The following is a 13,845-nucleotide window of genomic DNA, read 5'->3' as shown; positions in this document are numbered from 1 at the left end:
TACCTCCTGTTTTGCTAGTCTTATTTCTCTGACCTGTTCCAGACCTCACGCCAGTCTGCGTGTAATTAAACGCGTGCCTTTCGGCTACCGTTCATAGTGGATTGGCTGTCTGGTCAGTCCACTACAATAGTAGTAATAAATAGTGGAAATACTCAAAGAATGGACAGAAAAAGTAGGTTTACAAATTTCATTTGAGAAAAATTAATTCTTTTGTTCAAAAACAGAAACTGCAAGCTTGAAAACAAAATATGGTAAAATTAACGGGGTCCCATACTTTAAATACCTTGTAGAACTAATCGAACCGACGGGTATTGAAAAAATCTCACAGCAACACCGCCTCCAAGAAATTAAAAAAAATGTTTAGCATTAACGTAACACCTCTACAACAAAATATCAGTGTCCAGGTGGGCAAAAAGTGGACAGTACAATACTGTAATAAAACCAGAAATCCTCTACGCAAGTGATACACTAACCCGTAACAGAAAACAACTTGAAGATATCGAAATAGAAGAGAGAAAGATCATGAGGAAAAGTCTAGGAGGAAGACATACCCAAGACGGTTATAGGCTATACTCAATTAAACCAACAGATAGTTTTCAGACATCGAAATTGATATTAGGAAAAGGCGTAGCGCCACTACCAATCCGAGGAAAATGTTCATTCAAATGCGTAGTAACAACGTTGGTGAAATGTGGATGTGGTGTCACCGACAGACACCACACTTGCTAGGTGGTAGCTTTAAATCGGCCGCGGTCCATTAGTACATATCGGACCCGCGTGTCGCCACTGTCAGTGATCGCAGACCGAGCGCCACCACACGGCAGGTCTAGAGAGACTGACGAGCACTCGCCCCAGTTGTACGGACGACGTAGCTAGCGATGCACACTGACGAAGCCTCGCTCATTTGCAGAGCAGATAGTTAGAATAGCCTTCAGCTAAGTCAATGGCTACGACCTAGCAAGGCGCCATTAGCCTTACATAGCTTGTATCTAAAGAGTCTCACTTGTATCGTCAAGAGCGATGTACCACAAGGATGGATTAAAGTTAAGCATTCCAGAAGCTACGTACTTTTCTTTATAGCATTCATTACGCATCCTGTTTCAGATCTCTCGCCTGCGTGAGCTTAACGCGTGCCTTTCGGCTACTTCCGAGTGGCGTGGCTGTCTTGCTACGCCACAACAGTGGAGGTGCGGACTTCCATCTCTTTGGGCCGCTTAAAGGTTCTCTACGGGGAACACAGTTTGAAGGTGACGCGAGTGTCAGTCATGCAGTGAAAACATGGCTACGCCTACAGGACAAGAGCTTCTACCAGCAGGGAATACATGCTCTTCCACAACGTTGGCATACGCCCATAGAACGTGATTCTACGTAGAAAAATTGGAAAGGACAAGACATGTTGATGTATATTGTCACCAAATTCTTGCTCTTAACAATAAATATGATCTATGAAAAAAAAGTGGGTCATTACTTATTGAACGACCCTTGTGTATATATCGTCTATGTGTGTGTGTACATCTGAATGAATGAATGATCTGTGAGCAGCGTAATTGTAACTTGTTGGATGAAACTGTCTTTTAAAAAAAATGGTTAACTATTTTTAACCCAGATCTTTTTACAATCTTTTAAACTGTAAAAATGTGAACACAGACTGATCACACCCAACACTTCCGTGTGCTAAGTAATTGATTATAATTATTTCTTTTTATTGAAGTTACGATATCGTGCAGATAACGTTATTGCACACCGGAGCAAAAAGAATATATGAACATAACCTCTTTTCGTCTCAGGGGTTGAAACCTATGGTTCGTTTGTATGTAAATTTATCAGAAGCACACTAGTTTGTTAATTTTAACTGCATGAAGCGTATTTGGTTACCGCTTTCTTTGCAATGGCGCCTATGTGAAAAATAACACATTCGATATTTGTGGCCCAGTACGGCAAAATTTGGGCCAGAAAATGATACTAATGGCGGATATGCTTTAATACGATCATAAATGCATAAACTGAATAAGTTATCGTAATAATATCTGGACTGGAAGAACCATGATTGCCAAAAATAGTCGCACCGACCGTAATGGTACACAACAATAGGATAAGATCATAACTAATAAAACTTCTGTTAACTGCACAAATGGACAGAATTATTCTATAAATAAAAGATGTTTTCAATAGTAACAAATAAAGTTTTGTATTCTGATTTAGATAAATTAACAATTATTACAGGCCTCTTAATATGAAATGTAGGAAGAGTGCGTCTTCCTACCGTAGGTCAGCGGCACAACTCGAAAAGGTACAACCTCTTCTGTCAGACAAATGAAAATTAACGCAGTATGTATTGTCTTCTTAGTCATTGTCTACATAGATAATAAATCATGCTTGTTGTCTTCGTCCCTTTCACTCGATTCACTTCCCATGAAAAAAGTCAATGTTTTTCACACTTTAAAGAAAATTATTAAGTCCTTTTCTTTAAGTATATTCACAGGCAAAAATACGCCAGGAGGCGGCAAAGTACGTGAAAAACATATCACATTCCTAGGTGCGGAGAGAGTTTTCCAGTACAGTTAAGCGGGTTGAAACTTACAAAGCTGCACGTGGGCATCGTTTCCAGCATACGTTGTAACTGCACAGCAACTTTCTGAACACCTCAAATAATTAAACGTACACTAGAGTGCAGCTACACTGAAGGGTCGAAGAAACTCGTACACTTGCCTAATATCGTGTAGTGTAGTTCTGGAAGGAATTGACGCCGCGAATCCTGTAGGGCTGTCCATAAATCCGTAAGAGCACGACAGGCTGGAGATCTCTTCTGATCAGCACGTTGCAAGGCATCCCAGATATGCTAGATAATGTTCATGTCTGGGGAGTCTGCTGGCCATGGGACGGATTTAAACTCAGAAGAGTGCTTCTGAAGCCACTCTGTAGCAATTCTGGACGTGTGGGGTGTCGCATTGTCCTGCTGGAACTGCCGAAGTCCGTCAGAATGGGCGATGGACAAGAATGGATGCAGGTGATCAGACAGGAAGCTTTCGTACGTGTTATCATCTGGCAGAGTCGTATCTAGACGTATCAGGGGTCTCATATCACTCCGACTACGCCCGTCCCACACCATCACAGAGCCTCCACCAGCTTGAACAGTCCCCTGCTGACTTGCGGATCCGTGGCTTCATGAAGTTGGCTCCGCACACGTACACGTCTATCCGCTCTATACAATTGGAGAAGAGACTGTTTCCAGTCATCAACAGTCCAATGTCGGTGTTGACGGGCCGAGACGACGCGTAAAGCTTTGTATCGTGCATTCATCAAGTATACACGAGTCGGCCATCAACTCCGAAAGCCTATATCGATAATGTTTGGTCGAGTGATTCGCTCACTGACACTTGTTGATAGCCCAGCACTGAAATCTGCACCAATTTGCGGAACAGTTGCAATTCTTTCACGTTCAACGATTCTCTTCAGTCGTCGTCGGTCCAGTTCTTGCAGGATCTTTTTCCGGACGCAGCGATGTCTGAGACTTGATGTTTTATCGGGTTCCTGATATTCACGGTGTTGTTGTTGTTGTGGTCTTCAGCCCTGAGACTGGTTTGATGCAGCTCTCTGTGCTACTCTATCCTGTGCAAGCTTCTTCATCTCCCAGTACCTACTGCAACCAACATCCTTCTGAATCTGTTTAGTGTTTTCGTCTCTTGGTCTCCCTCTACGATTTTTGCCCTCCACGCTGCCCTCCAATACTAAATTGGTGATCCCTTGATGCCTCAGAACATGTCCTACCAACCGATCCCTTCTTCTAGTCAAGTTGTGCCACAAACTTCTCTTCTCCCCAATCCTATTCAATACCTCCTCATTAGTTATGTGATCTACCCATCTAATCTTCAGCATCCTTCCGTAGCACCACTTTCCGAAAGCTTCTATTCTCTTCTTGTCTAAACTATTTATCATCCGTTTCACTTCCATACATAGCTACACTCCATAAAAATACTTTCAGAAAGGACTTCCTGACGTAAATCTACACTCGATATTAACAAATTTCTGTTCTTCAGAAACACCTTTCTTTCCATTGCCAGTCTACATTTTAAATACTCCATACTTCGAGTTGCTTTTGTTGATGTTCATCTTATATCCTCCTTTCAAGACACTGTCCATTCCGTTCAACTGCTCTTCCAAGTCCTTTGCTGTCTCTGACAGAATTACAATGTCATCCGCGAACCTTAAAGTTTTTATTTCTTCTGCATGGATTTTAATACCTACTCCGAATTTCTCTTTTTTTTCCTTTACTGCTTGCTCAATATACAGATTGAATAACATTGGGGAGAGGCTACAACCCTGTCTTACTCCCTTCCCAACCACTGCTTCCCTTTCATGTCCCTCGACTCTTATAACTGCCATCTGGTTTCTGTACAAATTGTAAATAGCCTTTCGCTCCCTGTATTTTACCCCTGCCACCTTTAGAATTTGAAAGAGAGTATTCCAGTCAACATTGTCAAAAGCTTTTTCTAAGTCTACAAATGCTAGAAACGTAGGTTTGCCTTTCCTTAATCTTTCTTCTAAGATAAGTCGTAATGTCAGTACTGCCTCACGTGTTCCATTATTGCTACGGAATCCAAACTGATGTTCCCCGAGGTCGGCTTTTACCAGATTTTCCATTCGTCTGTAAATAATTCGTGTTAGTATTTTGCAGCCGTGACTTATTAAACTGATAGTTCGGTAATTTTCACATCTGTCAACACCTGCTTTCTTTGGGATTGGAATTATTATATTCTTTTTGAAGTCTGAGGGTATATCGCCTGTCTCATACATCTTGCTCACCAGATGGTAGAGTTTTGTCAGGACTGGCTCTCCCAAGGCTGTCAGTAGTTCCAATGGAATGTTGTCTACTCCCGGGGCCTTGTTTCGACTCAGGTCTTTCAGTGCTCTGTCAAACCACGCAGTATTATATCTCCCATTTCATCCTCATCTACATCCTCTTCCATTTCCATAATATTGTCCTCACTGTACACTCGTGAAATTGTCGTACGGGGAAATCCCCACTTCATTGGTACCTCGGATATGCTGTATCCCATCGCTCGTGCACTGACTATAACATGAAGTTCAAACTCACTCGCATCTTGATAACCTGCCATTGTAGCAGCAGTAACCCAACTAACATCTGCGCCAGACACTTGTTGTCTTATATAGGCGTTGCCGACCGCAGCGCCGTATTGTGCCTGTTTACACATCTCCGTACTTGACACTCATGCCAACGGCAGTTTCTTTGGCGCTTCAGCGCATCTGCGCATATTCCGTCCATCTTTTGCTACTGAAATCAATCAGGTCGGAAGATGATTGACTTGGCGCAATTTCTCACGACAGCTTTAACTGGCTCATACCGTACAAAGCTTGTTACTGCGACGGGCCAGGGATGTTACAAGATACTCCAGCGTCGCTTCCAGACTGTTATGTTTCGACAAACAGCACAGCACATCACACGTCATATTAGCATAGCAACCTCATCGTCTGCTGCGAGCAGAAATCTCGGCTTCTGCATTTACATGGCTCATATGCATACCAACTCCCAGCGACACTCCACGGTTGGAGATCAGCTGCGGGGGTGGGGGAGCGGAATGGGGGGGGGGGGGGGTGAGACATGCTGCGTCGACTGGTGATTAGCATGACAAAACAGGCGCAGCTCCCATTTACATCACAATCGGCCCATGCTATACAGCCTCAGCGCTGCGACGTCTTCGGATAGCTAGTGGAAAACCTGCGACCGCCGCCATCTGTCAGCAGACCTATTTACGACAAGCGTAATACGACTGACCCACAAAACTACCGTCCAGTCCCACTGACCTACGCCAAAAGTAACGAGTCACCTCTGAAAAGATGGATCTCCCATATGCCACATTCTGAAAACGTCGAAATGCAAATACCACTCAGGGATTAGGCCTCGGAGGGGGGGGGGGGGGGCGCTCATATGCTCCTTTTTGAAACACCCTGTACTATTGCGCAACAACTATTCGTTGTTGCGCAATAGTACAGGGTGTTTCAAAAAGGACTTTACAACTTTGAAAATTCATATAAATTAATTCTTAGTACCTACTGCAGTGGTTGTAGTGTCAATTTTTAGGGAAATACATCACATTTTGTGTCGCGTAGATCGCTAGTGCCTAATTGCACCGTAAGGAGCGCTAGCGGCAGTTGCGTTAAAGATTGCTGCCTTCACTGGAGCCGAGTGTGCTATTGTGTGTGTATTGGTTTGGAGAATAGTACAGGGTGTTTATAAAAGGACTTTATACAATTTTGGTAAACATTTTTGGAAAGCAGTGATCAATAAATTGTTATAGTTTGACTAAAGTTCAGTCTTGATCACGTCATGTATGTTTTAATGATACAGGTGACCGGTTTCGGTTCTCTCTACAAAACCATCATCAGACCTGTGGATAAATTTTAAGAAATACTAGATACCAATCTTTAAAAAAGATGAAAGTGTCTAATGATGTCAAACTTTAACAAGATAAAATAAAATTAATTATACCCTGGCTCCTTTAGGATGGTAGGCGGAGCTCTCCTCGCTGCTACGCAGTCAACTGATGGTTATGAGTGCTGAGCACGAGCTGTATCATTAAAACATACATGACGTGATCAAGACTGAACTTTAGTCAAAATATAAGGACTTTATAACTTTGAAAAATCATATAAGTTAATTTATAGTACCTACAGAGGTGATTGTAGTGTCAGTTTGTAGGGAAATACACCAAGTTTTGTCTCGCGTACATCACCAGTGCCTAATCGCACCGTAAGGAGCGCTAGTGGCAGTTGTGTTAAAGATGGCTGCCTTCACTGGACCCGAGCATGCTAGCTGTGTGTTTTGGTTTGAAGAAGCGAAAGTCGGCGACAACAGTTCGGCGTAATTTCCGTAGCAAGAACCTACAATTTATGAGTGGTATAAATATTGTGTAGAAACAGGTTGCTCGGTAAGACATGGGAAATCTTCAGGTCGTCCAACCACATCTGACGACGTCGTTGAGGGAGTGCGACAACGTTTTGTCAACAGCCCTACGAAATCGACCAGGCGCGCATCTCGCGAACTGCAAATACCGCATATGACTCTCTGGCGGGTGTTGAGAAGCCGTTTGCATTTCAAACCATACATATTGACGACCCTACAAGCAATACAAGAAACTGATAAAATTGCTCGCAAGAACTTCTGTGCGAATATGTTAAATCGATGACATGAGGATGAACACTTTTTGGACAAAACCATCTTTTCTGACGAGCCGACTCTTTACTTAAGGGGCAAGGATAACATACATGACTGTAGGATTTGTGGCAATGAGCACCCACATTAAACATTGCAACATGTTCGTGATAGCCCTAAACTGAACGTTTTTCGTGCACTGAGAAAGAAAAATTGTAGAGTCCCTCTTTTTCGTGAGGGAACCATCAATGGGATAGTTTACCTGGATACGTAACAACAATTTTTGGTACCACATGTCGATGAGGATGACCAACAACGAAATATTTACTTCATTCAAGATGGTGCGCCACCCCACTACCTGGCTAACGTCTGGGATTTTCTCAGTGACCGCTTTCCAGGTCATTGGATTGAACGTGATGCGTCAATTGCATGGCCCCCAGGTTCCCCAGACCTGACACTACACGACTTTTTTTTTAAATGGGGATTCATCGAGCCTATCGTGTTTGTACCTCCTGCGCCGGCTTCTCTATCTGAACTTACAGCAAGAATTTATGCCGCCACTGTCTGAGTTGCACCTGCAATGCTACAGAGAGTTTGGGAAGAAATTGACTTCCGATGGCATGTGCAAAGGATAACAAAAGGAATCCACGTACAACATCTTTAGATTAAGGTAAAAAAACTTGATGTGTTTCCCTACAGAATAACACTAAACCCAACTCTATATCTTCTTTCAATAAATTCATATGAATTTTTTAAGTTGTTAAGTCCGTTTTGAAACACCCTGTATCGTCTTCAGTTGAAATTTCCGGGCTGAGAGGCCGTGGTCTATGTATAAAATTTCCACCTAACGTTTCGTCTCCAGCTGCGGGAGACATCTTCAGAGGTCGCCCGGCTACTGAGAAGCCTACATTGTATGGACTCTTTATTGTGTCATTATATCGCGCGGAAGTATGTATATGTCTTTCCCCTGAATGTGTAGGGTTGGTAGATCACGTGATGGCAGGAACAACTTTTGTTAGAGACTTAACCGTCGCTGCTGCTTCTCGGCGACATTCAGCAGGCCATGAAGTGTGTGTGTGTGTGTCCGCGCGCGCGCCTTTTGCGTTGCCTATAATCCAGTCATATGCTGCGTATAAAAAGGGTCTTCCCCAAAAATTTCTGATGTGCTTCTAAAATATCTTTCTTCGCTTACAGACCCTCGATATTACGCTTTCTTGTCAAAGAGCAGTCCAGTCTATCAGTTTACTTGCTTGGGTGGTATGAAGCATCGCTGCTCAGCAGACCCTGCTAGTTGGGTAAAATCACTTCGTCCCAGGGCCGGTAGATGCTTAAGGACGCATAGCGTTCGCTAAAAGCATCAGTGAACGTCTGGTCTCAACAAAAGTTGTTGCTCATCTGTCAGTCTTGGACGTTTAATGGAAAGACTTAGAAACAGGCTACCACAGAATGCATCTCGTAGTATCTACAACTGCATCTATGTAGGTGCCCCATGAGCCACCATACAGTGCGTGGCGGAGGGTACACTGCACAACTACTTGTCATTTTCTATCCTGTTTCACTCGGAAACAGAGCGAGGGAAAAAAGGAATGTCTATATGCCTTCGTAAGAGCCCCAATTTCTCCTTCTGTTCGTGGTCCTTATGCTCAATGTAAACTGGCGACTGTAGAATCGTTCTGCAGTCAGCTTCAAATGTCGGTTCTCTAAATTTTCTCAATACAGTTTCTCGAAGAGAACGTCGCGTTCCATACAGGGATTCTCATTTGAGTTCCCAAAGCAACTCCATAACCCATGTGTTGTTGGGTCCTATCGGTAACAAATCTATAGCAGCCTGCCTCTGAATTGCTTTTATGTCTTCCTTCGATCCGACCTGATTTCGGATCCCAAACACTCAAGCAGTACTCAAGAATAGATCGCACCAGTGTCCTATATGCAGTCTCCTTTACAATTCAACCACTCCTTCGCAAAATTCTTCCAATAATCCAAAGTCGGCCACTCCCCTTCCCTACCACAGTTCTCACATGCTCGTTCCAATTGATATTTCTTTGCATCGTTACCCCCAGATATTCAAATGACTCGACTGTGTCAAGCAAGATACTAGTAATACTGTATCAGAACATTGCAGGTTTGCTCTTCCTACTCATCCGCATTAACTTACATTTGTCCACATTTAGGGCTAGCTGCCATTCATCAACTGGAAATTTTGTCTAAGTCCTCTTATCTTTTCGTGCAATCACTCAGCTTACCGTACACCATGGCGTCAACAGCTAACAACTGCAGATTACTCCCCACCCCGTCCGGCATATCATTTATGTATACAGAGAACAACAGCTGTGCTATCACACTTCCCTGGGGCACTCCTGACTATACCCTTGTCTCTGATGAAAACTCGCCGTTGAAGACAACGTACTGCGTTCTATAACTTAAGAAGTCTCCTAACCACTCATGGCAACGGCCTTGCCGCATTGGATACATCGGTTCCCTTGAAAACACCGAAGTTAAGCGCTGTCGGGCGTGGTCGGTACTTGGATGGGTGACCATCCTGGCCGCCATGCGCTGCTGCCATTTTTCTGCGTACACTCAGCCTCGTGATGCCAATTGAGGAGCTACTCGACCGAATAGTAGCGGCTTCGGTCAAGAATACCGTTTTACGACCGGGAGAGCGGTGTGCTGACCTCCACCAAGGATGACACGGCGGTCGGATGGTCCCGGTAGGCCACTCGTGGCCTGAAGATGGAGTGCTAGCCACTCACGTATCTGTGAACTTATTCCATATGCTCGTACCTTCGTTAATACATTGCAATAGGGCACCATGTCGAATGCTTTCCGGAAATCTAGAAATATGAAATCTGCCTGTTTCTCTTCATTTACAGTTCTCAGTACATCATGTGAGAAAAGGGCAAGCTGACATCCGAACCAGCGATGCTTTCTAAAACCACGCTAATTCGTGGACATACAAGGTGCGTTCCATAAGTAATGCAACCAAATTCATAAAAAATCATTTATTGAATATATTCGTACAAATAGTCAAAAATTTTCAAAATAGCACCATCTTGCGTCGATACACTTATGGAGGCGGTGTTTCCATGCCTGGAAGGCATTCTGGAATGCCTTTTCCCGAATGTCCTTTAGAGCAGATGTAACATGCACCTGGATGCTTTCTATTGTGTCTCAATGTTTTCCTTTCACGACTCCTTTTAACCGAGGAAATAAAAAAAAACGTCAGTGGGAGCCAGGTCAGGACTGTAGGGAGGCTGGGGAACCAATGGGGTCTTGGTCATGGACAGGAAGTCGTTGACAATGAAGGCGCTGTGAGTCGGCGCATTGTCGTGGTGAACTTCCCACGTGTCCTCGATGTCCCTTCAGCAGCGCGAGATCCTCCTTTTCAGTCTTTTGAGCACTTCCAAGTAGAAAGCTGAGTTCACTGTAGTCCTGGTAGGTACGAATTCGTGGTGGACAACGCCTCTGACGTCAAAGAAGACAATGAGCGTGTTTTTGATCCTAGACTTGCTCATGCGTGTCTTCTTGGGACAGGGCGACGGTGGGGTGCGCCACTCTGAACTCTGCCTTTTTGTCTCAGGGCTGTACTCAAAAATCCACGACTCATCACCAGTGATCACTGAGTTTAAAAAATGAGGATCATTTTCACACATTTCCAACATTTCTCGGCACCAAAGCACTCGCGTGTGCTTGCTTTCGTCTGTCAACACTTTTGGGACGAGTCTGGCACACACCTTTCTCTTATGTTCAAATCTTTGGTCACATTGCGGAAACGGTTGTCTTTGACATGTTTAGAGTTTGTGCTGTCAATTGAAGGCTCAGTCTTCTTTCAGAGTTCAAACAATCGAGCATGCACGTCAGATTTTCGTCGACTCGTGCGGCTGATGGCCGTCCACTGCGAGGTTCGTCGGTGATCAGCTCTCGGCCCTCAGTGAACGACTTTTGCCAACGGAAACCTTGTGATTAGGACAAGCAATCAGTCCCAAAGGCATGCCGAAGTAATGGAAACGTTTCGGTGGTGGACTTCCCAAGTTTAACGCAAAATTTGACAGCGTACCATTGCTCTACAGAATGATCCATTGTGCTGTGTTACGTAAACTCAAAACGGGGTTGACGGAAACGCACGTCCTGACTCTGCGGCAGCTCGCAGCCGAATGAGACAAAGAGCGTTTTGAAGGTAACACCCCCCTCCCACCTCCACTTAGCCCAGCCAGCTACAACACACTATGGTGTACGGTGAAAGGTGGCTACACTGAGTCACAGCGCCAGAGATTGCGCCAAAGAGTATTATTCCGCCGCCTCCACTTGGGAGTAGTAGTTCAGACGTTGCCGTGGGCAGTGCTTGTTGAGAGGATGTCAATAGCAGTATTAATTGAGGGCATGTCGTGTGCAGTTGTTCTGTTGGACGAGACAGCAGATGCTGTTTGATTGGGGATGTTGCAATGATCACAGTGCATTTTTCGTCAATATATATGAAGGTAACAAAAAATTTTTTTTTATTTCAAATTTCGTAAATAACAATGCCTCTTGGTCACAGGTTCAGTCAACAAAGCATCTGGCTTGTGTTCATGTATTAGACTGTAATTCTGGTTTCTATATGCAATTATAGTATTTCTGGTTTTTTTAATTACTTCATTGTAAATGGTGTTTAAAATATCTTGTCGTATTGTGAAGAACTGTGCCAGATGTGTACGTTGAATCGCACTTCCACACACAGAACAGTTACACTTGTGCTTTGTTGTTTTGTAGCTTTTATAGTTGCTTGGGACTTAATTAATCAATTGCGTTAATGCAAATTTCCTTTCATTCTTCATTGTTATTCTATGCAGTCAGATTGCGTACTAATACTACTCAGGGCCAACCGGTTACGAGACATTGTAACCGGACATACAGCTACTAAAAATTATTGCATTTAATAATTAAGCCCCCATGCAACGATTGCGTCAGAAAAATATTGGTCGCATTGCTTATGGAGAGCACTCTGTACACTTCTCGATCCTATATTTCCGTCTACACGCAATTTTTGTTTTATAAGGGCAATTCCAGATCCAGTAGATATTTTATGAGGTACATTGTAGAGAGGAGCTATACCCGCCAGGGTAGCCGAGCGCACTAATGCACTGTTTCCTGGCCCCAGATCGAATCCGCCCGGCGGATTATCGACGAGGACTGGTGTGCCGGCCAGCCTGGATGTGGTTTTTAGGCGGTTTTCCACATCCCGCTAGGTAAATACTGGGCTGGTCCCCACGTTCCGGCTCAGTTACATGCGTCGCAGACATTTGAACCACGTCCGCACTATTTCACGATTTACACTCGACGCAGACAGTTGGGGTACACTGATTCCATTCCCGGGGGGTATGGGGTGGCGGCAGGAAGGGCATCCGGCCATCCCTAACACTAACTCTGCCAAATCCGTTGTAACCACGCCGACCCTGCGATCGCTGCGGGACTATGGCGTAAGTGAAAGAAAGAAAGATTGTAGAGAAGGCCTACCTGGGACAATGCCAGCGACTTTTTCACACACAGACGTATTGGCGCAGTGTTGCCATAGCTCCGCCCTCAGGGCCAGCTGCCGTGCCTGCTTCCCGCTGCGCCATCGAACCGGCACTTAATTTCTAATTCTGGTGGAATGCGAGCATCAGGGAGAGGAGATGGGTGGGAGATGGGAGCCGGGGTGGACGGAAGAGGAAAATTGCTCGCGGCACGGAAAGCGCAGCCCGCAAATGAGAGCTCTTAATCCCCCCGGCCTGCCCTCTCCTATCGACTGCGCGCTGGAAGGAGCACCGTGATTTATGCGGGGATTCCCCGAGGCGGGAAAGTATGAGGCCCGAGTCGGACGGTTGCAGCTGCCGGCGTTCCACGTCGACCCACCGTTGTACGAAACACCTTCTGTGGCCGCCGTAGGGGCGTAGCTCGTCCCGTCTTTACATTAAGGGCAGATGTAGCGCAAAAGCGCGAAAAAATTCTATTTTTTTTATTGTGTAATTTATTAGATCGATTCTTTAAGAATAACGTCGCTAGGTTTCATAATCGAATTCTGGCCAGAAATATGTCTTAAAGAACTCTGTTTGGTCGTCTGCGCCTGCCACACCCCCTCCTTCTATCCTGTGATCCACGCCTTCTCTAAGCTGGAATTTTTTTGTGCGTTAATTTTTCGTTCAGGCAAACGGAACGAACTGCATATGGGTCTAGAAGGCTATGACAAAGATTATCTTTGCTTGTTCTTTTGTTGATGATGAAGTCCCATACTTCCTTACAGAGCGTAGGGGAGCGACGCGGGAGTCCCATGCCGCCTTACTAGGCAAGGTCCTAGTGGAGGTGGTTTGCCATTGCCTTACTCCGGCCGTAATGGGGAAGAATGATGATGAAGACGACACAACAACACCCAGTCATCTCGAGGCAGGAAAAATCCCTGACACCGCCGGGAATCGAACCCGGGACCCTGTGCTCGGGAAGCGAGAACGCTACCGCGAGACCACGAGCTGCGGACGTTCTTTTGTTTACAACGTGTTTTTTTAATAGTACATGCGAAGACCTTGGGATAGAAGAAGAAGATAAAGTTGCAAATGGTGACAAAGGAAATGCAATACTAACTAGTGAGATTGAAGAACCTATGAAGGAGATGAAAAATGGGAAGTGATGAGATTCCTGTGAACTGCTAAAGTCACTGGAGAAAG

The sequence above is a fragment of the Schistocerca serialis genome, chromosome 12 (assembly GCF_023864345.2).
Source record: "Schistocerca serialis cubense isolate TAMUIC-IGC-003099 chromosome 12, iqSchSeri2.2, whole genome shotgun sequence".
NCBI lineage: Eukaryota > Metazoa > Arthropoda > Insecta > Orthoptera > Acrididae > Schistocerca > Schistocerca serialis.
The sequence above is the reverse complement of the archived record's forward strand: the minus strand, read 5'-3'. Positions refer to the sequence as shown.